The sequence below is a fragment of the Anomalospiza imberbis genome, unplaced genomic scaffold, assembly GCF_031753505.1.
Source record: "Anomalospiza imberbis isolate Cuckoo-Finch-1a 21T00152 unplaced genomic scaffold, ASM3175350v1 scaffold_44, whole genome shotgun sequence".
In the NCBI taxonomy this organism is placed as follows: domain Eukaryota; kingdom Metazoa; phylum Chordata; class Aves; order Passeriformes; family Viduidae; genus Anomalospiza; species Anomalospiza imberbis.
The window spans coordinates 1,028,445-1,054,963 of record NW_027100049.1 but is presented as its reverse complement, the minus strand read 5'-3'; the positions used below and the strand labels follow the sequence as shown (position 1 = coordinate 1,054,963).

At 51.2% G+C, this 26,519-nt stretch overlaps 2 protein-coding genes across 5 annotated transcripts in view; one reads left to right on the top strand and one right to left on the bottom strand.

The window, feature by feature from the left end:
* Positions 1-26,519, top strand: part of LOC137466802 (zinc finger protein 271-like) — a 678,770-nt gene that overhangs the window by 1,811 nt on the left and 650,440 nt on the right. The window lies entirely within an intron of this gene.
* LOC137466804 (zinc finger protein 420-like) overlaps positions 1-26,519 on the bottom strand; it is a 198,060-nt gene that overhangs the window by 10,275 nt on the left and 161,266 nt on the right. The window lies entirely within an intron of this gene.

Here is a 26,519-nt window from a genome sequence, read left to right as displayed (position 1 = left end):
TCCTGTTATCAGTATTATTTCTGTTCCTGTTTGTTCCTTATTTCGCTGCTGTTCCCAGTAAATTGTTCTTAACCCAGCCCAGGATCTTTTGTGCTTTCGATGGGAGGTGGGAGGGCAGGGAGAGACAGTGCGGTTTTAGCGGGAGCAGGAAATTGGGGAATCCCATTCCTGAACCCCAGCCCTTGGAAACCAAGCACCCAGCTGGTCCCAGCCCTGGTGGCCATGGACACAGCCTTGGGAGCGGGTCCCTGGCTGGGGCTGTGGGAACCTCTTCACTCTGGTGCTCAGGGACAGGACTGGAGGGAGCGGCTGCAGCTGAGTCGGGGCAGGCTGAGGTTGGATCTCAGGAAAAGGTTTTTGCCCAGAGGCTGGTGTCCATGGCAAACACCCCTGACATGGAGTCTCCACGGAGCTGCCAAGGGACTGGCAATAGCAACAGGGGGCTGGTGATGGTTGCCATAGAAACTGACCATAGCAACAGGGGCTGGTGATGGTTGCCATGGAAACTGACCATAGCAACAGGGGTTCCTGGTGATGTTTGCCTGCTAAGGATCAGATTTGTCACAGGCACTCAGGGGGGTTCCATGGGGACTTTCCAAGAGTCTCCAGGATCCTCAAGAGCTGGAATGTCACAGGCAGAGACAGGGGCTCCATGGAGACCTCCCAGGGGTTTCTAGGGATGGGAAAGAGCCGTGTGGTCAGAGGCAGTCACAGCCATCCCATGGTGACATCCCAGGGGTCCTTTGGCTGCAAAGGCACCGATCTGTCACAGGCACTCATGGGGGCTCCACGGTGACATCCCAGGAGTCCCCAGGCTGCCAAAGAGCTGGGATGTCACGGTCGGTCACAGGGGTTCCCGTCATGGGCAGAGTGGGAGCTTCAGGCAAAAGCTTTATTTCCTTACTGGAGAAACTCCTGCTGAGTCATGAGGTGGAGAAATGTCCCCCAACAGCCACCATGGATCCTCAAACCCCTGCAGGACCCCTAGACTTCTAGAATTCCTTCTAATAGAAGGGACTGGCAGTGGCTGGATCCCATCCTGACCCTGCAGATTGGACAGGTGGAATTGAACCTTAATGCAATTTGTCGCAAAAGATTAACGATGGAATACCAGATAAATCTGTATAAATAAAGCTATGATTGATTCTGATCATTATTAGATAAAACGGTCTATTTACAACACAGAATAAAATTTTAAAATGAGTTATTTAGTCCTCAATATAGGAGCTATACCAATTATAGACTATTCTGCTCTAGGAAGCAATTCTGACGTCACCAGGGCCTTGCTGGAGTGGTTTGAGCCCACCGCAGGCAGAGCCTCCTGCTCCAGCAGGAACTGCCTTTCCTGTGCCAGGAGCAGGGCAGGTCCCGCTGCAGGAAAAGCCCCAGGCCAGCCCCAGCACAGGGAAGGCCTCGGGCACAAGGGCAGAGTGCCATGCTGGGAGCTGTGCCAGGGAGAGCCTGAGGCACCAAAGGCACCTTGGCAGCAGCAGCTTCTTGCAGGTCATGGCCAGAAGCCTCCCTTGGCAAGCCGGCCTGGTGGCCAGCACTGCAGTGTCACTGTTGAGTAAGAAATGTCACAGGCTCATCAGAAGGCTGATTGGCATAATGTGCCATATGTTTGGAACTGCTCCTTTTTATATGCTGCTCCGATCCAGGTAGATAAAATCCCAGTGGCACATATCAGAGGTTTGTTAGGGAAGACAGTGTGGATCAATTCTGCCTCGAGTACAGACAAACGTATTCGTGGGATTGTCTTTGCTCAGGGATCGGGTTGTACATGGTGAATAATGCAGAAATATGGAAGAACTCGATGTGTACCTCAGGGAGATCTCATATGCAAATATCACTGTTGGATGTTACTGCCACTGTCTTTACATTAAACCACACCGACATGAGACAGAAGGAAATGTATAAGTGTCGAAGGTTTGTGCAAGTGATATAGAAGGAAATGTGTGTCAAAGGTTTGAGCAAGAGAGATGGAAGGAAATGTGTCTGAGTAAGTGAAAGATGGAAGTTTTTACCTGATGAAGTTTTTACATGACGTTTGGTAGTATGTTGACGATTCGGAGATAAGGGGTGGAATGTCCTAGGGTGACATTATGGTGCTTGCATCCCCAATCGTGTGTTCTGTTTACGCTTGATGTTATGTTCTGTGCCTTCAGGACTGGCTCCGAAAAGTGAAGGTTTTTTTTGTCTTGTTATCAGCCAGCTCACCTCTCCCCAAAGTCTGTGTCTAGGAGAGGCTAGGGCTTGCTGGCTTTCTTGCTGGCTTGCTGGCTTGCTTGCTTTCACTTTGCTCTTGCTCCTGCTTTTTGCTTTTGCCCTTGCTTTTGCTTATTAGTTAGTTTAGCTAGGCAATCCAATTTTTTCCCTGGACTGTTTTTTTTCTTTCCCTTTCCTGAATACCATTTGAACCTGCTCAGGACTGGGACATGGGAAACACCAAGAGACATCGAGAGCCAGCATTTTGTGACCTGCAGCAGCCACCCCCAGTGCCGGAGACTGATAACTGGGCAACCACTCCCAGCAGAGACTTTCTGAATTTGTCACCTCTTCAGAGCGTAGAAAGACTTTTTGTCATCTGGTGTTGTTCATTTTTTTGTGCTGGGGAGTGCTTTGCCTGCTCAATAAAAAGGTTGTTTCCACTACTCTCTGGGGAAATTCTTCCTGAGCCAAGTGAGCAAGGGGCTGTGGGGGTTTGCTTTCTGGGGGCTCCTTCTGAAGGTTTTCTCCCAAATTTGCCCCAAACCAGGACACATTACTACATCAGCAGGCTGTTCTTCGGTGAGATCCAGCAGGGCCCTGTTCAGCCTGTGCTCAGCAAACTGACTGGCCATGAGCCACTGGTGGATGTACCTCACCATGGCAGGCACCTGGAGAAGTCATGGGGAGACTTGGAAAGCTGCCAGAGGGAGGAATGTCCCCAGCTTCCCCAGAGAAGTGCTTCCCTTCCCACCACACTGCCATGGCCTCAAAGGCTTCCAGTGACCAGTAGGCATGGCTTGGGAGGCCAAGCAATTCCTGGGAGGATCAAACCCTGGCCACAGGCTGCTTACTTGCTTTGGATTGGAAAACCCCTCCTCTACGAGCATATCCAGCAGGACAGCACAGGTCTCCTGTGCAGGGCCAGCTCCAGGGCCTTCTTCCTCTCCTCCACCCAGGCCAGCTTGGGCACTCTCGGGGGTCACTGCTCCATGTCAGTGACTGGATTTGTGGCTACTCGCAGGAGAGATGCCTCGGAAAAGCTCTGAGTCAGCAAGGCCTGCAGTCATGCCTGGAAGGCACCTTCAAGAGAGAAGCCTCAGGAAGGCTACAGGACAGCAAGTCCTGCACTCTGGTCTTGAGGGCTCCTGCCACAAGGACAGGAGACTCCTGTCAAGGATTGTGGTCTGGCCTCGAGGGCACCGGTGGCAGGGATGGGAGATGCCTCCAGGGCACCAAGGCCCACGGTCTGCCCTCGAGGACACCTGCAGGAGAGAAGCCTCAGAAAGGCCACGGGTCACCAAGTCCTGTGGTCTGGCCTTGAGGTCAGCTGCAGGAATAACACCTCGGAAAAGCTCCGGGTCAGACACGAACGAGTGCGCTGTGCGGGGGCTCCTCACGGCACCGCTCTGTCCCGTCCTGTCCCGTCGCGTGCTCCGAGCACTGTGGCGTGGTCTTGTCACTGCCAGCTCCTATGTCACCCCATGTCACAAAGGGCCCTTGGACACACTGTCCTGTTCCATGCCACGGTGACCGTGCTGCACCGTGTCACAAAGGGCCCCTGCACACACTTGCCCCATACCCTGGGGCCACCCCCAGCCCACCCAAAGTGGATCAGATTGGAAGGAATCCCTCACCCCAAGTGTCTAAGACAGCCCGACAGGATCTTTAGGAACGGCTCAAACCATCAGCAAACGCTGCCCTGCTCTGCAGGCTCAGGGCAGCAGAAGGAGCCCCCAGGGCTGCCGATGCAGCCGTGCTGGGAAGGGCACGGGGCCTTCACAGAAGCTGGCACGGCCTCCTTGGGACACGTCCCGGCTGGTGGCCATCCTAAACCCGCGGGTGTGACACAGACAAGGAACGTGTGGGCCAGGGCACGAATGCTGCTCTGACCCCTGGGGCCCGGGGAGCGCTGACATCAGCAGGTGTGGCAGGGTCCCTGCCCAAGCAGACCTGCCACCCCCCGAGCCCTGGCAGCACCGGTGCCCGTCTCCTGCCCCAGAGACCTGTGCCCGTGGGGGGCTTCTGTGCCAGAGGGAGCCAAAGCCCACGTGCATTGGGGGCTGCGCTCCTGCCTGCAGGGGCTGTTGGCAGGAGCACCTGGAGCAACGCTGGCAACACTTGTTCTCTGTCAGAATCTCTTACTCCATGCTGAAATTATTTTCTCATTGAAGTTATTGCCTTCAGCACAAAACACCTTAGTGGCGAAGGCACAGAAGAATCTGGCAAGTAAGAATCCTCAATTCAAGAAAGCTTTATTTCCCATTGCTCAACTCAAGCAGTTCCAAAAAGTTGCAAACTTCCCAAATTAATTGGGATGGCCTGAGGAGGTGAAGAGTTGGAATTTTGCTTCCCATCTCAAAGCAGCAACTCATTTGCCTTAACCTCATCCACGGAGGGTCACTTTACAGAACAGAGCACTACACAAAAAAAAGGGAAAAACCAAGGGCCATTCTTTGGTTTTCTATGAATGGATGATCATATCCTAATTCTCTTAAGAAATAAAAGTTCTCAAGAAATCAAAGTCCACTCAGTGGTAGAAAAGTAGCTCAAAGAAATGAGTAGATGGCAAAAGGGCTAATCCTCCCCCTGGTACAGAGATCTGAGTGGCCAGTAAAGTACAGCTCTCCCCTCTTGTTCCCTGCAGGAGAATCAGGACCATGAAGAGGAAAAGTCACAGATATTCCTTCTGCCCTCCCTAACCAAAGCTGTGCCAAAGCACAGATGCTGCCTTCAAACTGACTCAAATTCCAGCCTAGACCTCTCACCTTCCAGACAACTCCTTCTCCAACACCCCACCAACACCAGCCCCCCAAACTCCTGCACAGAAGCCCTCAACACCCCGCCAGGAGCCCCAGCTGTCCCCGTCCCTCCGCAGAGCTTTCCCACCCTCCAGCAGACGCCCTGGTTCCCTGCAGGTGCCGTGGGATGGCACTCAGGAGGATCTGCTCCAAGGCCTTCCCCTGGAGCACGCTCAGGCTGCCAGGCCTATGGATCCTGGATCATCCTTCCCACCGAGCCTTCCTGTGCACGGCTGCTCCATTTGCACCTTTGCGCTCAGCTCAGACTTCTCCACTTCACCAGGAGTGCTGGGAAAGGATGGAGAGCAGCCTGGCAAGCTCTTTCTGCAGCTCCCTCTTTACCCTTGGGGAGGTAGAACATTCCACAGAAAAGCAACTGGTGCCACAAGGAGCGGGTGGCCTCAGGCACCTTTGGGGATGGAACAAGGCCTTGGTTTAACATAAGTAAGCACAAGCAATTCACATGAGTAAACAAGTAATTAGCACAGACATACCTAAGTACTTAGCACCAGTTAGCATAACAAAAACCTGGCAGGCCTAACTTGACATGAGAGTGACCTGACAAAAAGCTTTAGACACAGTCTACCAGAAGAACTAAGGGCAAGTGTGGAATCAGCCCTGTGCAGGGAAGCCCTGAGGAAGACTTTGTGCTGCTTTGGGGCATCGAGACCGCTCCTGGCCAGGGCCTGGACATCAGCTTCAAGTATGGGAATCTGACACAATGCATTTCCAACCGCCTGCCTATGGAATCACCTCAGCAGTGTAAAGATGGATGGTGATTTTGATACAACTCCTACATCAACCCACTGAAATTTATATGTGGCTGAGAAATACTTTAGTGGAGTGCAGACCCCTGCCCTCCTGCCAGGTCAATAAAAGGGCTTTTGGCTGACAATGCATTTGTCAGCTGATTTGTTTGAATGAGGGAGACCCCTCAGGACTGCTGTATCCTGAGGGAACACCGTTGGCCTTGGCCTGTAGGCACCTGCACAAGCTTAAAATCAGCTGCCTCAGCTTCCAGGACCTCTCTTGGCCGGCATCCTGACGTGGATGCAGGACTGCTGTGAGGCACTGCTGGGACCCAGCAGGACAGGACCGGCTGTCTCGTGTCCACGTAGCACCCCTCACACAGCCAGGGCCATCCCGAAACCAGAAAAACACTCACGTGTCAGCACAGGGGAGCAAGGAGCACTGGGCTCCCCTCAAGGTATCTCAAAGTTCGAGAATCCACCACAGCACTGGTAAATTTTTGGGGGGACCAAGGACTTTGAGTATCAAAAGGGAAACTCCAATTTGTAGGGAGGGAAGTAAAATGCCTAGGTCATGTGATTTGTCAAGGGAGCTGGCGGTTGAACCCTGAGAGAATTGCAGGGATAGCCTCACTCCCATGGCCAAAAACTAAGAGAGAAGTCAGAAGGTTTTTAGGCCTGTTGGGATATTGCAGGCTATGGATTGAAGGATACACGCAGGTCATCAGGTTCTTGTATGAAAAGTTAGTAGAAGAAGAGATTAGGTGGGAAGAAGACAACAAGCAAATTTTGAAGCTTTAAAGCAAAAATTAGTCAGTGCAGCAGCACTGAGTCTTCCTGCCTTAGACAAACCCTTCTATCTGTTTGTGGATATAGAAAAAGGGGCAGCACATGGAGGGTTAGCCCAGGACCGGGGAGGATCCAGGAAACCAGTGGCCTATTTATCAAAACTGCAAGACCCTGTCAGCTGGGGGTGGCCAACCTGCATTCAGGCGGTGGCAGCGAGCACCCCACTCGTAGAAGAAAGCAAAAAATTAACCTTTGGAGGAAAACTGAAAATATATACCCCACACTAAGTAAGGAGTATCCTCAGCTAAAAGGCTGAGAAATGGCTCACTGATTCCCAACTACTAAAATATGAAGCCATCTTAATAGATAATGGTTTAGAGCTAGTTGTGAGTAACCAACTCAACCCTGCCCAGCTTTAGATGGAAAACCAGGTGAGAAATTAATATATAATTGCCTAGAAGTTATAAAGTATCTAATAAAGTAAGAGAGGACCTAACAGATCAACCACTCCACGGTGGAAAACGATTGTACATTGACGGATTTTCACGGGTAATCCAGGGCACAGGGTATTGGGGTAGGCTATAGCAGATGAGGAGTTAGTGGCCCTGGAAAAAGGAAAGTTACCTTCCAACTGGTCAGCCCAAGCATGTGAGTTGTATGCCCTAAAGTGAGCTCTGGAAATATTAACACAGAAAAGAGAAACAATATATACAGACTCAAAATATGCTTTTGGAGTACTGCATACCTTTGGAAAATTTGGGAAGAGAGTGGGCTATTAAATTCAAGGGGAAAGGAACTAAAAACTTATTTTAGAAGTGTTAGAAACCTTACAATTGCCAGAAGAAGTGGCAGCAGTATATGTTAAAGGACATAAAAAAGGGGTGACTCAAGAAGCACGAGGGAACCATTTAGCAGATTTAGATGCTAAGAATTCATCCGAACCAGGAACAGAAAAACTAATGATAGCATTAACCCCCATGAGAGAAATGGAAGAAGTCCCCGTATTCAGTGAGATAGAAGAGAAAGAATTCCTCAAAACAGGAGCCAAGAAAGATAACAAAGGGAAGTGGAGATTAGCAGATGGGAGGCAAATGTTGAATAAACCCCTTGCCAGGAAAATGCTAGAAGGCAAACATGGGACAACACATTGGGGTACACAAGCGCTAAGTGATCAATTTCTAAGGGACTGGGGCTGCATAGGAATTTTTGGGATAGCTAAGCAGGTAATTGAAAGGTGTGAGATATGCCAACAAGTAAATGAGAAGGTCATGAGGAAAACACCAGGGGAGGGCGAGAACTAGCCTTACAGCCCTTTCAAAACATCCAAGTAGACTTTACTGAGCTTCCCCAGGTTCAACGGTGGAAGTTTTTACTAGTGATAGTAGGTGACCTGAGTCATTGGGTAGAGGCGGTACCCACGGTTAAAGCCAATGCCAATGTTGTGAGTAAAACACTTCTAGAATCAATCATTCCCCAATATGGGATGGTGAACAGGATTGATTCAGACCAAGTGTAAGAGGCCGTCTGAAGCCCCCACTTTTGCCTACCGATTGCCACGAGGAGAAACCCCTTCCCCCACTGCAGTACCGGCTTGGAGAGAGCGGCAGTGCAGGTGCAGGTGCTGCACCGTTACGTTAGCTGTTCCGAACAAGGCCTGGCAAGGACTGGGCAAGGAGTTGGGAAGGCCTTGGCAAGGAATTGGCAAGGACCTGTCATGAACACAGCAAGGAATGGCCTACTGCATATTTGCCCACTCTCCTCCTGAAGCTGAATGAACTTTTGGGGTGACCCTAATGATCTCTCACTGAAGACCTCTCATCTGCCCCGTTACCACTGTGACAGACGGACAGAGATGGAAAACCCTCCTCCTAAGGACTGAGACTGAAACCCCTCCCACAGGGAGTGGGGAAACCACTAATGACATGACCTGTTCTTCTTCAGTAATTTCAGTGGACTTATTCTTCATTGTGTTTGTCCTGCTTTGGTGGTTTCAGTGGACTCACCTGTTCCCCTGCAGTAATCACAATAGACTCTCATTGTCCTGCATGTTCCCCCCTTTTTTCCTCTGTGGACTATAACTGAACCCCTGAGTTGACCAGAACTTCAAAGACTTCCCTGACACGATCAGACGCATCCCCATCGTCCGGACCAGTGAGGATCTCGCCTGTGTTGGTAGCTATTCCCATCCCCCTCTTTTCTCTCTCTCTTTATCCTTTTATCTCCTTTCTGATCCCCACTATCGCATTTACTGTTTTGGCCCCTAATAAAGGTGCATTTGTTGTGATTAACTGATAGTCCCTTGTTGTTTGCCTTTTTGCACTTTTGGGATCAGTGAAAAGAACCATCATGACACCCTGCACAAGCGGAACATGACACCAAGGAACTAATTTCACCTCTAAAATATTGCAAAAAGTTGTTCAAACCCAGGGAGTAAATGGGAATTACACACTCCATGGCATTCACAGAATTCTGGTCACATTGAGAGGATGAATCAAACTCTTGAAAGAGCTCTAGATAAGCTGATGATTGAAACCCAAATGTCATGGATAAAATGTCTCCCTTTGTCCTTATTAAGACTTAGAACTCAACCCCAGTCAGATCTGGGGGTCTCACCTATGAAATGACGTTTAGGTTACCCTTTTTGACCTCACCCCAGAGGGTTGCCACCTATGAGGAAGGGGAAGCCAATGCCAAGAAATATGTTATGTCTATAGCAGAAACCTTAGAAGGGCTAAGACATAAAGGGGCAATTCCTCAAACTACCACCCTGGATTTCAGAATCCATAACATTAATCCTGGCGATTGGGTGATGATCAAGTCATGGAGGGATCAGCCTTTAACTCCTCAATGGGAAGGTCCCTTTCAGGTACTGCTCACCACCGAATCAGCCGTGTGAACTGCAGAGTGGGGATGGACTCATGCCCACAGATGGACTCATGCCAACAGAGTTAAAGGCCCAGCAGGAAAAACACAAAGAATCAACTACACATAACATCCAGGCCAGTTGAAACAAGATTGACTCTCAGGCAGATACTGAAAGACAACCAGAAAAACACCAAGACGCCCAAAGTCAATCTTCCACCAACCAGTCTGAGAACTGTCTTCCTCCTTTCATGGGTGAGAATTACCAGCACCTGTTGAGGGGAAATACACAAGGGACCATAAGACGTAATGGGGCAGCTTCTTTAAGAAAATAAGACAAAGGAAGGAGGGCAAGACCCCTTTGTTCACTTCCAAGAAGACTCCATAGCCCTGCTGTGGGTAGCAACCCCGTAGGCATGGTAAGGTAGGGACAAAAGGCCATATTGGACCACTGTCATTCCCCAACTGTCTTTGAATACAACAGGGACTGGAGGGCGAGACCGAGCTGGCCTCTGGACCCCTAAGATACACTGACTATGGGTAGCAACCACAGAGGCATGACAGATGGGAGTCAAAGCCATCCTGGACCTCTGTTAGGCCCTTTTGTCCATTCCAAATAAGTGTGTCTAAGGAAAACCTGAGATTTTTCTCCTGTTCCCACTGTCCTTGCCCACATCAACAGATGCTAGTATGACTCTTTCAATAAAAAAATTTCTTACTTAATTGTTCAAGCATAATGACATATAGAAAAAGAAAAGGGGGGTTTGTTATAGATGAGTAATCCTATGGTTGACTCTCACAATTAAGGGGTGAATATTAAGTATATGTTAAGAGAAGTTGTGTAGGTGGATAGTTATCTTTCCCTTCCCCCTTGCATTGTTATCATGGGATGTCCTCAGTAGTCAGGGCATTTGGGAGGGTCGGCTTGTTGCTATGGCAGCGCCTGAGCTCCAATCAAGCTGTAAGAAAGTGATCTCCACCACTGGACAGCGAAGGAGGAGTGGATTGACAAGACTTTGGGAGGGGCTGGAGGTATAAAAGACAGAACATCCATTTTGTAGATGAGCACACGGTGACTGAATCCTTTGCTCCTGGCGCTGTATTCTTTACTTTATTCTCTCTTCTGTTGTATTTTGATAAGGTCTGAATAAAACTATTTAAATTATTGAAAGTGAAAATTGTTTCTTGCATGGGGTTGGGGAATGTGGGGCAAGGTTGTCCACACTGGGTCAGACCTAGAGGTAAAACTTCTCTGACCTGGCCAGACCTCCTTAGGAGTGGCCCTACATCAATATCAATCATAGAATGCTGCAATCACCTCTTCTCTAAAGAGAACAGTAATAAAGACACTCTTTAAAATAGGAATACATATTTCCTAGAAGCTCTTTGAAATATTTCTCCATAACTGTAAAAAGCAAGCTTCTTAATGAACTACATTAGAGCAGAGGGAAATCAAGGCAGAGCCATGGCTTCTCAGGATTTGTTTGATCCTAATGAGCCCCGTGGTGCATTTGGAGCTGAGCCCTGGAACCTCAGGCCCTGAGAAGAGATGGCACAAACCTTTCCAGGAGTCAAAGTCACAGGAAAAACCCAAAGTTTCTTGAGCGATTAATGGGTGCCACTAAGGTCCATCCCCAACACAGGCTCCTCAGGCAGTCCTTGGAGGAGAGAATTGGAGGACAGGATGGCACAAAAACCTCTCAGAGACTCAAAATGGCACAAAAACCTCTCAGTGTGGAAAGGACAATCCAAAGTACCTTAAACTCCTTGAGTATCTCAAGGCATTAATGAGCCCCACTGAGTGTCAGTACAAAGCTCTCAAGGGACTCGTTAAAGCAGATAATTGGGGCCATGATTGCACAAACCTCTCACAGAGTCTGGATCAAAAGGGAAACACCAAGTACCTTAAAAGAACTGAAGCACCTTGAAGCATTAATGAGCCCCACTGAGTGTTGTTCCTGACAAAGCCTCTCCAGGGACTAATTACAGCAGATAAATGGAGGCCATGATTGCACAAAGCTCTCAGGGACTCCAAGGCAAAAGCCAAAGCCAAAGTGCTTTGAAAAACCTGCAGTCCCTGGGAGCATGAAGGAGCCCCCAGGACCATTCCTGAGCAAGGCTCCCCAGGGACTCCTTCCAGCAGATCCTTGAGGCCACTGGGATGTGGGCTAGGGGGGGATGTGAGGGCAGGACAAGGGGCTGACAGTGCCCAGCCTGGCTGGGGCTGTGCCAGGAGGCCCCAGTGCCTCAGGACAAGGTGTCTCCTGACAGCCCTTGGTGGCACAGAGCCTGCTGGGCCCCAGGGCACCAGGATTTGGCTTCTCTTTGTCCCCACCTGTCATCAGTGCCTCCAGTTCTCTGCTCTGCCTGGGGCCTGGGGACACTTTCTCAGTCGTGTCCCTCAGTGGGACCCATTAAAAGTCAAAGAAACTTTGGAGTTGGATTCTGACTTGGAGCTCTGGAGAGGTTTCTGCAGCTCCCTCTCAGGGCCTGATGTTCAGGGCCTGAGCACAAAGCCCCAGAGGGTCATTAAAGTCCTTGTGCTGTGTCTGTGCTGCTGAGCTGGGCTGGGCTCCTGGCCCAGAGGGTGATCCTGGTAACCAAGGAGAGCTTCAAAAGCACATTTCTCTGGATGAGCAGCTCTTCTCCCAGCCCAGCAGGGCTGGGGCACTGCCTGCAGCCAGCCCGGGCTCAGCACAGAGGCACAGAGAGCTTCCATCAGTCAGGGCTGGGAAGGTGCTGAGAAGTGCCTGGGGCAGAATCACTGGCAGCCCTTGGCACAGGAACCTCTGGCTGCAGGACAATGCAGCTGCAGCTCCTGGAGTGATCTCCTACAGCTGGAACATCCCAATGCCCACAGACCCTGTGAGTACATTCTCTGATCATCTCTTGTGCAGAGCAGCCAGGGGTGCCCAGGGCTGTCCTGCAGAGCAGGGTCCTGCAGCCCAGGGCACTGTGCTGGGCCAGGGACTCTGCTGCCTGCCAGGGACAGCTCTCAGCTGGCCCGGGGAGCTGCTCCCAGCACTGGGGGCCAAGATGTGGGTGGGAGGAGACAGCTGGAAGAGCTTGGAAGTGTTCTCCATGTGTGGTGAGAATGCTACATTGTTCAGGACTGCTCCCAGCATGGCATTTAACTGCAGAACATTTCCAAGTATATTATATGGGAGCACAGCAAGGCAGGGGCAGCATAAAAGGGAAAATCCTGCTTTTTTAATCTACTGATCTGTGTGGATTGGATGGGAAATTGCACATAGATATTCATCAGTCAGTTCAGGCTGGGAGAAAAATAAAAATATTTTCTCTCAGGAGTCAATAAACCAGGCAGTGACAGAAATCAGCACAGGGCCCCTCACAGGCAGCATCAGTGCTGCTTTTCCAGCCTCCTCAGGGTTGCTCTGGCCTTGCCATCGGAGCCTGCAGAGCCAAAGCTGCCTCTGGGCAGTGCCTGAGCTGGGAAGGGTCTGGAGGGCACAGCTGAGCCCCCAGGGCTGGGCTGGGCTCTGGCAGCACTGGCAGGGCCCAGCCCTGGGCACAGGGAAGCAGCTGCTGGCAGGGACAGCTCCAGGCAGCAGAGCCCTGGGCAGGCAGAGGGTGGAAAGTGCCCCCAAGCTGTGCTGGGATATTTAAAGTCCCCTCCAAACCCAACTGTTCCATGATTACTTTTATTACAGATCCCCATGGTCAGGCACAGCCAATGTCCAACAGCAGCACCATCAGCCACTTCCTCCTGCTGGCACTGGCAGACACGCGGCAGCTGCAGCTCCTGCACTTCTGCCTCTTCCTGGGCATCTCCCTGGCTGCCCTCCTGGGCAACGGCCTCATCATCAGCGCCGTAGCCTGCGGCCACCACCTGCACATGCCCATGTTCTTCTTCCTGCTCAACCTGGCCCTCAGTGACCTGGGCTCCATCTGCACCACTGTCCCCAAAGCCATGCACAATTCCCTCTGGGACACCAGCACCATCTCCTACACGGGATGTGCTGCACAGGTCTTTTTTTTTGCCTTCTTCATCTCAGCAGAGCTTTCCCTCCTGACCATCATGTGCTACGACCGCTATGTGTCCATCTGCAAACCCCTGCACTACGGGACCCTCCTGGGCAGCAGAGCTTGTGCCCACATGGCAGCAGCTGCCTGGGTTAGTGCCTTTCTCAATGCTCTGCTGCACACAGCCAATACATTTTCCCTGCCCCTATGCCATGGCAATGCCCTGGGCCAGTTCTTCTGTGAAATCCCACAGATCCTCAAGCTCTCTTGCTCCAAATCCTATCTCAGGGAACTTGGGCTCATTGCTATTAGTGTCTCTTTAGGACTAGGTTGTTTTGTGTTCATGGTTTTCTCCTATGTGCAGATCTTCAGGGCCGTGCTGAGGATCCCCTCTGAGCAGGGACGGCACAAAGCCTTTTCCACCTGCCTCCCTCACCTGGCCGTGGTCGCTCTGTTTGTCTGCACTGGCATACTTGCGAACCTGAAGCCCCCCTCCGTCTCCTCCCCATCCCTGGATCTGGCCCTGTCAGTTCTGTACTCGGTGGTGCCTCCAGCCCTGAACCCCCTCATCTACAGCCTGAGGAACCAGGAGCTCAAGGTTGCAGTGAGGACACTGATGACTGGATGGTTTCAGAAACATTAAACTGCCGGCCAATTTCTGCAAATCACTATTAATAAAAGTCATCTTTGATACTTCTTGTTGGTTTAGTTTTGGAGTTTCTTTTTATATGTTTTTGTTTTTCCATGTTGTCCACAAAGAAAAGCCATTTCTTGTGCCATTTTTCATTTCATTTCCCTCCACCTTACCTGTGGCTACAGACTGTGTCAATGAGGGTCTGTACTCTTGGTGGCTTTAAAGGAACTCAAGGATGTCCCAGCAAAGTTTTCTGCACAGATGCCCTTTTGTTGCCTTCTCTGGAGCTGCAGCAGCAATGTCTGTGTGCAGAGCTGGGGGCAGATCAGTGCTGGCACAGCAGCTGTGCCCAGCAGCAGCAGCACTTGGTGTTGCCAGTGCTGCTCCCGTGGCCCTGCCCCGCTGCCCTGGTGGCCCTGGTGTTGCTGCAGGGCCTGAGTGCTCTCGGGGCCGGGCACAGTCCTGGGGGTGGAGGTGCCGGGGCTGCAGCAGGGACAGCCCATGGGCACTGCTGGGGCAGCGCTGACGCCTCAGGCCAGGGCCTGGGGGCTCCAGGCTCCTTGCCCAGGCTCTCTCAAGAACACGGCCAGGCCAATGCTCAGCACAGAAAACCCCCGTGAGCAGCCCCAGGTTGGCCGTGGGCAGGCTGGGGGCAAACAGCATGGCTGGTGCTCTGCAAGGGCCCTGGGGGAGACGGGAAGGAGCAGCAGAGCAGGGGCTGATCCATCCCCAGTGCGCTGGACAGCCCAGGGCAGCGTCCCAGAGCGTCCTCATGGAGCTGCCAACAACATCCCCCCTCTGCAGCCCTGGCCTCTCCCCCAGCTCACACAGGTGCCGCATCCTTGCAGGCACAGCCACAGCCGCACTGGCTCAGGAGCCCCTGTTTGCATTGCACACAGCAGGCAGGAGCACCCCCATGCTGCTGCTGTGGGGACGTGAACCTGAGGGAGCACAAATGCCATCAGCCCCTGGGGCCAGGAAGGGCTGGGGGACGCCAGGGAAACCACTCAGCTTTGTCTTGGCCTCTGCAGCCAGCCAGAAAGTTTGTTCCCATCAGCTGGGAGTTTCCTGTCCCGCTGCAGATGCTGTTGCTTAGAGCCAAGGCTGCCTGGCAGCCACCCCCAAACTGCCCTGAGCATTTCCTTGGCTTCACCTTTGCTTTCTTTTTCCTTCCCTTGTACATATTTCTTCCCATTGCCCATCCCTGTTCCCTCCCCTGCACACAGCCCATCCCTGTTTGCCCTTTCCTCTCTGGCCTCACTCCCCATTCCAGTTCCTGACTTGGCACCATGGGATCGTCCCTTGGGGAGCAGGATCATCCCACAAGTGCTGCAGGAATTGTCTGCAGGCTCCTGCAGTGCCTCGCGCTGCTCCCTTGCCAGAGGCACCCCAGGCCAGGGGGGCACATCTGGGCTGCTGTGTCTGGCTGTGGGGCTGCCTGTTCTGGGCAGTGAGGAGGGGCTGCAGAGGCTCTGCAGGACTGACAGGATGGGCTTTGGGGCTGTGAGGAGAAGCTGAGGGACCTGGGCTGCTAGAGCTTCTGAAGAGGAGGCCCTGGGCTCCTCCTGCAACTGCTCCCAGGGTGGTTTCAGAGAATCACAGAATCAGCAAGGCTGGAAAAGACCTTGGAGATCATCAAGTCCAACCTGTGCCCTGACACCGCCTTGTGTCCCCTGAGCCTCCTCTTCCCCAGGATAAACAACCCCAGCTCCCTCAGCCGCTCCTCACAGGACTTGTGCTCCTGACCCCTCACCAGCCTTGTTGCCCTTCTCTGGACACACTCCAGCCCCTCCAGGTCCTTCCTAAATTGGGGGGCCCAGAACTGGACACAGCACTCAAGGTGCTGCCTAACCAGTGCTGAGCACAGGGGAAGAATCACTGCCCTGGTCCTGCTGGCCACACCATTCCTGATCCAGGCCAGGAGCCATTGGCCTTCTTGGCCACCTGGGCACACTGCTGGCTCATGTCCAGGCTGCTGTCCATCAGTCCCTGCAGGTCCCTTTCTGCCTGGCTGCTGTCCAGCCACTCTGTCCCCAGCCTGTAGTGCTGCAGGGGTTGTTGTGGTCAAGGTGCAGGACCTGGCACTTGGACTTGTTAAACCTCACCTTGTTGGATCTGGCCCCTGGATCCAGCCTGTCCAGGGCCCTGTGCAGAGCCCTCCTGCCTTCCAGCAGATCAACACCCCCAGACAACTTGGTGTCACCACGGTTCCATGAGGCCCCAGCGTGTCCCAATGGTGTCCATGATTCCATGAGTCCTCCCAGTGTCACAATGTCCCTTTGGTGTCACAAAGTCCCTTGGATCCTTGGGCCCTGCAGTGTCACAATGGCACCGTGGTGCCCAGGGCCCTGCAGTGTCACAATGGATCCTTGGTTCCATGAGGTCTGGCAGGGCAGCAATGCTCTCCTTGGTTCCCGCTGTCTCCCACACCTCCCACTGTCAGGCTATAGAAGGACACCTGGCTAATGAAGGGGAGTGGGAGTGGGTACCTACTCAAGGAGGTAACAATAAAAATCCCTCCCAACCCCCTCTCCCAAGCCAGGTGCCATTTCAGATTAGGTATGATCCCCTGGATCTGGAGAGTCAGCCAGATGGTTTAGAAGAAAATTATCTGCCCAGTGAACCTCCCAATCATGATTCATCTGTGAGACAGATCAGCACCTCTAACATCAAAAAGGAAAGAAGGGTAATCGTGGAGGGTGAGTCCCTCCTGAGGGGAACAGAGGGCCCCATATGTCGACCAGACCCACCCCACAGAGAGGTCTGCTGCCTCCGTGGGGCCCGGGTACGGGATATCACTGACACACTGCCTGGGCTGATTCAGCCCTCCGATTATTGCCCACTGCTGATACCCCAGGCTGGCAGTGATGAGATTGAAAACAGGAGTGTCAGGGCAATTAAAAGGGACTTTAGGGCATTGGCTCAGGTGGTTAATAGGACAGGGGCACAGACAGTCTTTTCCTCAGTCCCTTTGGAGTCTGAGAAAAACGCTGAAAGCAATAGGAGAGCTCACATTATCAACGAGTGGCTCAAGGATTGGTGTCATCGACAAAATTTCAGAATCTTTAATCATGGGGCAGCTTTTACGGCACCTGGCCTGCTTGGACCAGACGGGCTCCATCTTTCTGTGAAGGGCAGAATAATTTTAGCTCATGAACTGTCCAAACTTGTTGAGAGGGCTTTAAACTAGGTGTGAAGGGGGAGGGAGATGTAGCTGGGTTGTCTGGAAGCAGGCTCATGGGTGGTAAGCCTGAGCTAGGGGTGAAATCAGCAGCCCAGCTGAGGTGCATGTACACCAATGCACACAGCATGGGTGACAAACAAGAAGAGCTGGAGGCCATGGTGCAGCAGCAGAGCTGTGATGTCATTGCCACCACAGAAACAGGGTGGGACGACTCACATGGCTGGAGCGCTGCACTGGATGGCTGCAAGCTCTTCAGGACAGACAGGAAAGGGAGAAGAGGTGGATGGGTGGCCCTTTACATTAGGGAAGGGTTTTGCTGCTGTGGGTGTTGAAACTAATGATGATGGAGTTGAATGTCTATAGGTGAGACTTAGGGGGAAGGCCAACAAGGCTGACATCCTACTGGGAGTCTGTTATCAGCAACCCAGCCAGGAAGAAGTGCTGGACAGGTTATTTTTCAAGCAGCTCGAGAATGTTTCTAGATCATCAGCCCTTGCTCTTTTAGGTGACTTCAACCTGCTGGACATCTACTGGGAACTCAATACAGCAGAAATGAGGCAGTCCGGGAAATATTTAGAGTTTGTGGAGGACAATTTTTTGTCGCAGCTGGTGAGTGAGCCCACCAGGAGAGGGACTATGTTAGATCTGTTGTTTGTAAATAGAGATGGGCTGGTGGGAGATGTGGTGGTTGGAGGTCATTTGGGGCACAGTGATCTTGAAATTATAGAATTCTCATGGTGAAGTCAGGTGGAACACTAATAAGACTTTTACATTGGACTTTGGAGGGCAGACTTTGGCCTACTTAGGAGACTTATTCAGAGAGTTCCTGGGGAAGCAGCCCTTGAAAACAAAGGAGTTCAGGAAAGGTGGGAAGCTTCAAAACAGAGATCTCGAGGGCATAGGAACACACTGTCCCTGTATGTCGAACAATGTGTCGACGAGACAAACATCTAGCGTGGATGGGCAAGGAGGTTTTGAAGGAACCTAGGAATAAAAAGCGGATGTATCATCTTTGGAAGGAGGGTCAGGTCTCTCAGGAAGTATTTAAGGGGCTTGCTGGGGCATGAAGGGAAGAAATTAGGGAAGCCAAACCTCGGTTTGAACTTAAAATGGCAGCTTCTATAAAGGATAATAAAAATGTTTTTACAAATATATCAGTGGTAAAAGGAAGGGTAAGACCAACCTTTGTTCTTGATTAGATGTGGAAGGGAATTTAATAACTGCAGATGAGATAAAGGCAGAGGTGCTTAACGCCATTTTTTGCCTCAGTTTTTAGTGAGAAGATGATTTGCCTTCAGGACAACTGACCTCCTGAGCTGGTTGATGGTGCCAGGGAGCTGAGTGGACCACTGTTATCTAGGAGGAGGCAGTCAGAGACCTGCTGAGCTGCTTGGATGTTCATAAATCCATGGGACCAGATGGGATCCACCCCAGGGTGATAGGGAGCTGGCAGATGAGCTTGCCAAGCCGCTCTCCATCATTTACCAGCAGTCCTGGCTCACTGGTGAGGTTCCAGATGACTGGAAGCTGCCCAATGTGATGCCCATTCACAGCAAGGGTGGCAAGGAGGATCCTGGTTATTCCAGGCCAGTCAGTCTGACCTCAGTACCCGGTAAGGTCATGGAACAGTTCACACTGAGTGTCATCACATAGCACTTCCAGGATGGCCAGGGTGTCAGACCCAGCCAGCAGGGGTTTAGGAGGGCTAGGTCGTGTTTGACCAACCTGGTCTCCTTTCATGACCAGGTGACCCTCCTGGTGGATGCAGGACAGGCTGTGGATGTGTCTATTTGGACTCCATCCAGGCCTTTGACACTGTCTCCCACAGCACACTCCTAGAAAAGCTGCAGCCCACAGCTGGGCCAGGAGCACTCTGTGCTGGGTTCAGAACTGGCTGGATGGCCGGCCCAGAGAGTGGTGGTGAGCGGTGCTGCATCCAGCTGGGGACAGTCACCAGTGCTGTCCCTCAGGGCTCTGTGCTGGGGCCAGCTCTGTTCAATATTTTTATTGACCACATGGATGAGGGGATTGAGGCTTTCATTAGTAAATCTGCAGATGACACTAAGCTGGAAGCTTAGTTTCCTACTCCTACCATCTGTTGGAATGCAGGAGGGCTCTGCAGGGAGACCTGAACAGTTGGATGGATGAGCAGATTCCAGTGGGATGGAGTTTAATAAAATGACTTGCCAAATCCTGCATTTTGGCCACAAAAACCCCCTGCACAGCTCTAGGCTGGGGACAGTGTAGCTGGACAGTGCCCAGGCAGAAAGGGACCTGGGGGCACTGGTCAACAGCAGGCTGGACATGAGCCAGCAGTGTGCCCAGGTGGCCAAGAAGGCCAATGGCTCCTGGGCTGGATCAGGAATGGTGTGGCCAGCAGGAGCAGGGCAGTGATTCTTCCCCTGTACTCGGCACTGGTGTACTTGGCATTCTTCCCCTGTAGTGGCACCATTCCTCAAGTGCTGTGTCCAGTTCTGGCCCCTCTGTTTGGGAAGGACGTTGAGATGCTCGAGAGAAGAGCGACAAGGCTGGTGAGGGGCTTGGAACACAAATCCTGTGAGGAACAACTGAGGGAGCTGGGGTTGCTTAGCCTGGTGAAAAGGAGACTCAGAGGTGACCTTATCGCTCTCTACAACTTCCTGAAAGGTGGTTGCAGTCAGGTCGGGTCGGTCTCTTTCTCCAGGCAACAAATGTCAGAACGTGAGGACACAGTCTCAAGCTGTGTCAGGGAAATACAGGTTGGATACTAGGAGGAAGTTTTTCACAAAAAGACTGATAAAATATTGGAATGGCCTGCCTGGGGAGGTGGGGGAGTCACCATCTCTGGGAATGTTCACAAAAAGACTGGATATGGCACTTGGTGCCATGGGTCAGTTAAGGTGTTTAGGGCATGGGTTAGACTTGATGATCTTGAAGGTCTCTTCCAACCCAGTCATTCTGTGATTCTGTGAAAGCAGCCCACACCTAAAGTCAACATCTGTGCAGACCAAAAGGCAACGCTGTCATCCTTCCTCAGCCCGCTCTCCCTGACCAGGCTGCCTTGCTGTTGGCATGGGTGGTGGGGCAGCAGGGTCATGACATGCGCATGGGTCACAATGGCCTCGGGGCACGATGTCACCGCGGGTCACAAAGGCCTGGTGGGCATGGCCACCTTTCTGCCAGAGGCCTGGTGGTTTCCATGCAGATGTCCCTGGACACAAAGGCCTTCTTAATGCCTTTGCCCCTTGACTTTGCCTACTCTTGTTCCTCTCTCAATGATCTGCAGCTCTCTCTTGTCCCACCTTTGTTCCTCCCCTCAACATCCTCAAGGAAGCTCTGTGCAAAAGTGCCAAAGTGCTTTTCCCACCCAGCCCACCCTGGGTCCCAGCACTCGGCCCCAACTTTCTGGCAAAAGATCATCAGGAAGGCAAAAGCTCCATTTGGACTAAATCTGGTGGCTACTGTGGAAGACTATAAAAAGTGTGTTTTTAAAAAAGATTAATAACAAAGTAGGGCCAAGGAAAATGTCCATTCTCTATTGCAGGGATTGGGGGCTGGGTGGGGAGGGAGGGATTCTGGTCAGGAATATGCCAGGGGCATCCTGGTTGTCTGTGCCAGCAATAGTGTGGGCAGCAGGACCGGGCTCTGATTGTCCCTCTCTGCTGGGCACTGGGGAGGCCACACCTCATATCCTGTGCCCAGCTCTGAGTCCCTTTACCCTGTGGCTACATTTAATACAAATTACCAACTCCTTGAACAGTAATTCAGTTATCTCTTGTGTCTTTGTCAAAAATATGTGGCATATTGCAGATTAGAGGTAAGGGTGAAATTAATTGATAAGTTTTCTCATTTATGGTTCAGAAATACTGCAATTATATAACATTTCATGTACTGAGTTCATTGTATGTGGTTTACATGTTGGATGGATATAATTTGGTTTATCTTCTGACAGGATATGCAGGATTATTATAAACAGGAAACAGAATATAGCCTAAATAAACAAAACTACAATTGGATGCAGCATTAAATTAAAAATTCCAGTTGCTCTGTGTGGCCATCCAAAAATAGTTTCCCACCAGCAATGTTCTCTATCTTTCTTCCCTCTTTCCAGGACATGGTGTATCTTCTCTGCCTGACGATGGGTGGTAATGCGGGTTCCTTGTCTGGTGTGCTGTTGTCCATTTCAGCATGGACTCAGACCATTGCAACAGTTTCTTGCCAATGCCAGATTCACTCCAGCAGTGACAGGCAATGAAACTTGACACGGTGTGCAGTTGGACTGTAGCCATTGGTGAGTTGTGAGGGAGCTGAATTGTTAAAGCTGCATCCCATCATTTTGCTAAAACTACAGCTACAGCTATTAGAGCGATCAGATGTCTCTCAGGTGGTGTTTTCTGTAAACATAGAATCACACAGAGTTCTCATACAGATACATCCATTTCCAACATATGCAAGTACAGTTGCTGGGGTTTCAACACAATATTGACATTTTCTTAAAGGTCAAGGCAAATGTCTGAGTTGTCAATAGTATTATTTTCACAAATAAATCCTTGCTGTTCCTGTCCAGTCAGGCATCAACATCCACAGCTGGCCATTTGCTCCCATTTGGGGCTCACACTTGTATGTTCTAACAGACAGAGGACAGTTCCATTGGGATTTAATCAGCACTATAATTGGGTATAAGGGATAGAGTATTGTTAAAAGAAAAGCTGTGGCTTTACCCTCAATGGGATAATAAGTGTCATTAACAAGATGTCACCAAGATTGGAAACCCTTTGAAAGAGACTGTCATAATCCCAAATTACCTTTAGTTTATCAGTGGTCAAGGTGCCATTACCGCCTTCCCTTTTAATTGCTATTACAGCAGATTGCAACCGCATCTGTGGAAGATATGTGGTGCATGACGTAGAATTGAACTAAAGTTATATTTATTATGATTTATGCTAATTAATTCGCATAAATAAAGAAGTGAGGGTCTTCAGCGCGTGGGCCAAGCTGTGTGTATGTGTATTTTGGGTTCTCCTTTGAGAACGATCAGCAGTCCAGGAGATAGTCTACAAAAGTCAATAACAGGGAATTTATTTAACAATAAATGTGCGGCAGACAGATAGAAAGGGATAGGAGACAGGAGAGTGAGAAGGAAAGAGGGGAAAGATGGAGGATGGGGTGGGGAAGGAAAGAGTGGGGTTGCATGGGTGTGGGGAAGATCAGGAGTGGGGTGGGGAAGAGATCAAACAGAGGACAGCACACGACTCTTGGCTCCAGCACTGTCCCATCCGTCCTTGGTCACCCTGCGCTTCTCTGCGCTGGAGTCCCGGTGGTTCTTGTGGAGGTGGGGAAACAAGGTCATTCATCTGGGGTTATCTTTCTCTGGTCCATGTTGCGGGTATCCAGGGAACTGTTTTCCTCTCTGCCATGTGAAGAGAGAATGGGTTTGCCTTCATTTACCTGCAATGCTGAGGCCCAAGGAGCATTTCTAAGCTCCTAAACCACCCTCCCTGGGGCAGGATGGGGATGCACCTCCATAATGCCGCTTAGCAGGTTGGTTGGGTTGTGCTCGTTTGTCCGTGCAGGTGCACGGCGGGGTTTTTCTCAGCTGCGGTGTGAAGCTGGGGCTTTAAAAGAGGCCTCTGGGGAGTGCGGTGACCCGGAGCAGGCAAGCAGGGGCATGGCACGGCTTTGAGGGCATGGCATGGCAGTTTGTGTAGCAGTTTGCATGGCAGTTTGCGCAGGCAGGGTTGCAGGTTTCCAGGTGGCCCCTGTTGGAAAGGTTTGCTGTGTGTTGCTTTCGGTGTTTTTGTTGTTTGGTTTCAGGGTTTCTGTTAGTAATGGCCTTCACACAACCAAAAACGCTAGTTAGTGCAAATCTGTGTAACCAAATGGAACTCTCCAGTAAGGATGTGTCTGTACAGACTCATTCTTGTGTGGACTGTTTGAGCTTAGCAGTGGTTTCAGGGGCATTGCAGAGGAAATCTGCCTGCGGTGTGAACAGGTGAATGATCTCCTCACACTGGTGGCCAAGCGTAGAGAGGAAGTTGAAAGACTAAGGAGTATCAGGGAAAGTGAAAGGGAAAGAGATTGGTGGAGTTCAGCCCTTCCATCCTTACGGGAGGCCCAGCAAGGGTCAGAGGACTCCCATGACTCCCACTGTCAGGCAATAGAATTGGTGGATAAAGGGGACTGGAAATGGGTTCCTGCTTGGGGAAGTATTAATAAAAACTCCTCCCAGCCCCATTCCTTATTCAAGTGCCACTTCAGAACAGGCATGAGCTCCTGGATCTAGAGAGTCAGGAAGACTTAGAAGAAATTTATCTGCCTCCCAATTATGACTCATCTGTAAGACAGATCACTACTTGTAACACCAAAAAGAGAAGAAGAGTAGTCATAGTGGGTGACTCCCTCCTGAGGGGAACAGAGGGCCCCATATGTCGACCAGACCCACCCCACAGAGAGGTCTGCTGCCTCCCTGGGGCCCGGGTACGGGATATCACTGACACACTGCCTGGGCTGATTCAGCCCTCTGATTATTGCCCACTGCTGATACCCCAGGCTGGCAGCGATGAGATTGAGAAGAGGAGTGTCAGGGCAATTAAAAGGGACTTTAGGGCATTGGGTCAGGTGGTTAGTAGGACAGGGGCACAGACAGTCTTTTCCTCAGTCCCTCTGGAGTCTGAGAAAAACGGTGAAAGCAAAAGGAGAGCTCACATTATCAAGGGTTGGTGTCATTGGCCAAATTTGGGATTCTTTAATCATGGGGAAACTTTTATGGCATCTGGCCTGCTTGGACCAGACGTGCTCCATCTTTCTGTGAAGGGCAGAAGAATTTTAGCTCATGAATGGGCAGAATTTGTTGAGAGGGCTTTAAACTAGGTCTGAAGGGGAAGGGGATGCAGCTGGGTTGTCTGGAAGCAGGCTCGTGGGTGGTAAACCTGAGTTAGGGGTGAAATCAGCAGCCCAGCTGAGGTGGGCTGAAAAAAGGCAGTCCAGGAAATTTTTAGAGTTTGTGGAGGACAATTTTTTGTTGCAGCTGATGGGTGAGCCCACCAGGGGAGGGACGATGTTGGATCTGTTGTTTGTAAATAGAGATGGGCTGGTGGGAGATGTGGTGGTTGAAGGTCATTTGGGGCACAGTGATCATGAAATTATTGAATTCTCAATATTTGGTGAAGTCAGGTGGAACACTAATAAGACTTTTACATTGGACTTCGGAGGGCAGACTTTGGCCTACTTAGGAGACTTATTCAGAGAGTTCCTTGGGAAGCAGCCCTTGAAAACAAAGGAGTTCAGGAAAGGTGGGAAGCTTCAAAACAGAGATCTCGAGGGCACAAGAACAGACTGTCCCTGTGTGCCGAAAGACGAGTCGACAAGGCAAACGTCCAGTCTGGATGGGGAAGGAGGTTTTGAAGGAACTTAGGAATAAAAGGACGATGTATCATCTTTGGAAGGAGGGTCAGGTCTCTCAGGAAGTATTTACGGGGCTTGCTAGGGCATGTAGGAAAGAAATTAGGGAAGCCAAACCTCAGTTTGAACTTAAAATGGCAGCTTTTGTAAAGGATAATAAAAAATATTTTTACAAATATATCAATGGTAAAAGGAAGGATAAGACCAACCATTGTTCTTGATTAGATGTGGAAGTGAATTTAATCACTGCAGATGAGGAGAAGGCAGAGGTGCTTAACGCCATTTTTTGCCTCAGTTTTTAGTGAGAAGACGATTTGCCTTCAGGACAACTGTCCTCCTGGGCTGGTAGATGGTGTCAGGGAGCAGAATGGTGCACCCATTATCCAAGAGGAGGCCATCAGAGACCTGCTGAGCTGCTTGGATGTTCATAAATCTCTGGGACCAGATGGGATCCAGCCCAGGATGATGAGGGAGCTGGCAGATGAGCTTGTGAAGCCGCTCTCCACCATTTACCAGCAGCCCTGGCTCACTGGTGAGGTCCCAGATGACTGGAAGCTGCCCAGTGTGACACCCATTCACAGCAAGGGTGGGAAGGAGGATCCTGCTAACTACAGGCCAGTCAGCCTGAGCTCAGTACCCGGTAAGGTCATGGAACAGTTCACACTGAGTGCCATCACACAGCACTTCCAGGATGGCCAGGGTGTCAGACCCAGCCAGCAGGGGTTTAGGAGGGCTAGGTCGTGTTTGACCAAGCTGGTCTCCTTCTATGACCAGGTGACCCTCCTGGTGGATGCAGGACAGGCTGTGGATGTGTCTATTTGGACTCCAGCAAGGCCTTTGCCACTGTCTCCCACAGCACACTCCTGGAAAAGCTGCAGCCCACGGCTGGGACAGGAGCACTCTGTGCTGGGTTCAGAACTGGCTGGATGGCCGGCCCAGAGAGTGGTGGTGAGCGGTGCTGCATCCAGCTGGGGACAGTCACCAGTGCTGTCCCTCAGGGCTCTGTGCTGGGCCAGCTCTGTTCAATATTTTTATTGACCACATGGATGAGGGGATTGAGGCTTTCATTAGTAAATCTGCAGATGACAATGAGCTGGGAGCGTGTGTCCATCTGTTGGAAGGTAGGAGGGCTCTGCAAGGACACCTGGAATGGTTGGATGGATGGGCAGAGGCCAAAAGGATGAAGATTAACAAGTCCAAGTGCCCAGACCTGCATTTTGTCCACTGTAACCCCCTGCACAGCTCTAGGCTGGGGATGGTGTGGCTGGACAGTGCCCAGGCAGAAAGAGACCTGGGGGCACTGGTCGACAGCAGGCGGGACACGAGCCAGCAGTGTGCCCAGGTGGCCAAGAAGGCCAATGGCTCCTGGCCTGGATCAGGAATGGTGCAACCAGCAAGAGCAGGGCAGTGATTCTTCCCCTGTACTCGGCACTCGCGTACTTGGCATTATTCCCCTGTACTGGCGCTGTACCATGAGTGCTGTGTCCAGTTCTGGCCCCCCTGTTTGGGAAGGATGTTGAGATACTCGAGAGAAGAGCGACAAGGCTGGTGAGGGGCTTGGAACACAAATCCTGTGAGGAACAACTTAGGGAGCTGGGGTTCCTTAGCCTGGTGAAAAGGAGACTCAGAGGTGACCTTATCGCTCTCTACAACTTCCTGAAAGGTGGTTGCAGTCAGGTGGGGTTGGTTTCTTTCTCCAGGCAACAAATGTCAGAACATGAGGACACAGTCTCAAGCTGTGTCAGGGGAAATATAGGTTGGATACTAGGAGGAAGTTTTTCACAGAAAGAGTGATAAAATATTGGAATGGCCTGCCTGGGGAGGTGGGGGAGTCATCATCCCTGGGAATGTTCACAAAAAGACTGGATATGGCACTTGGTGCCATGGGTCAGTTAAGGTGTTTAGGGCATGGGTTAGACTTGATGATCTTG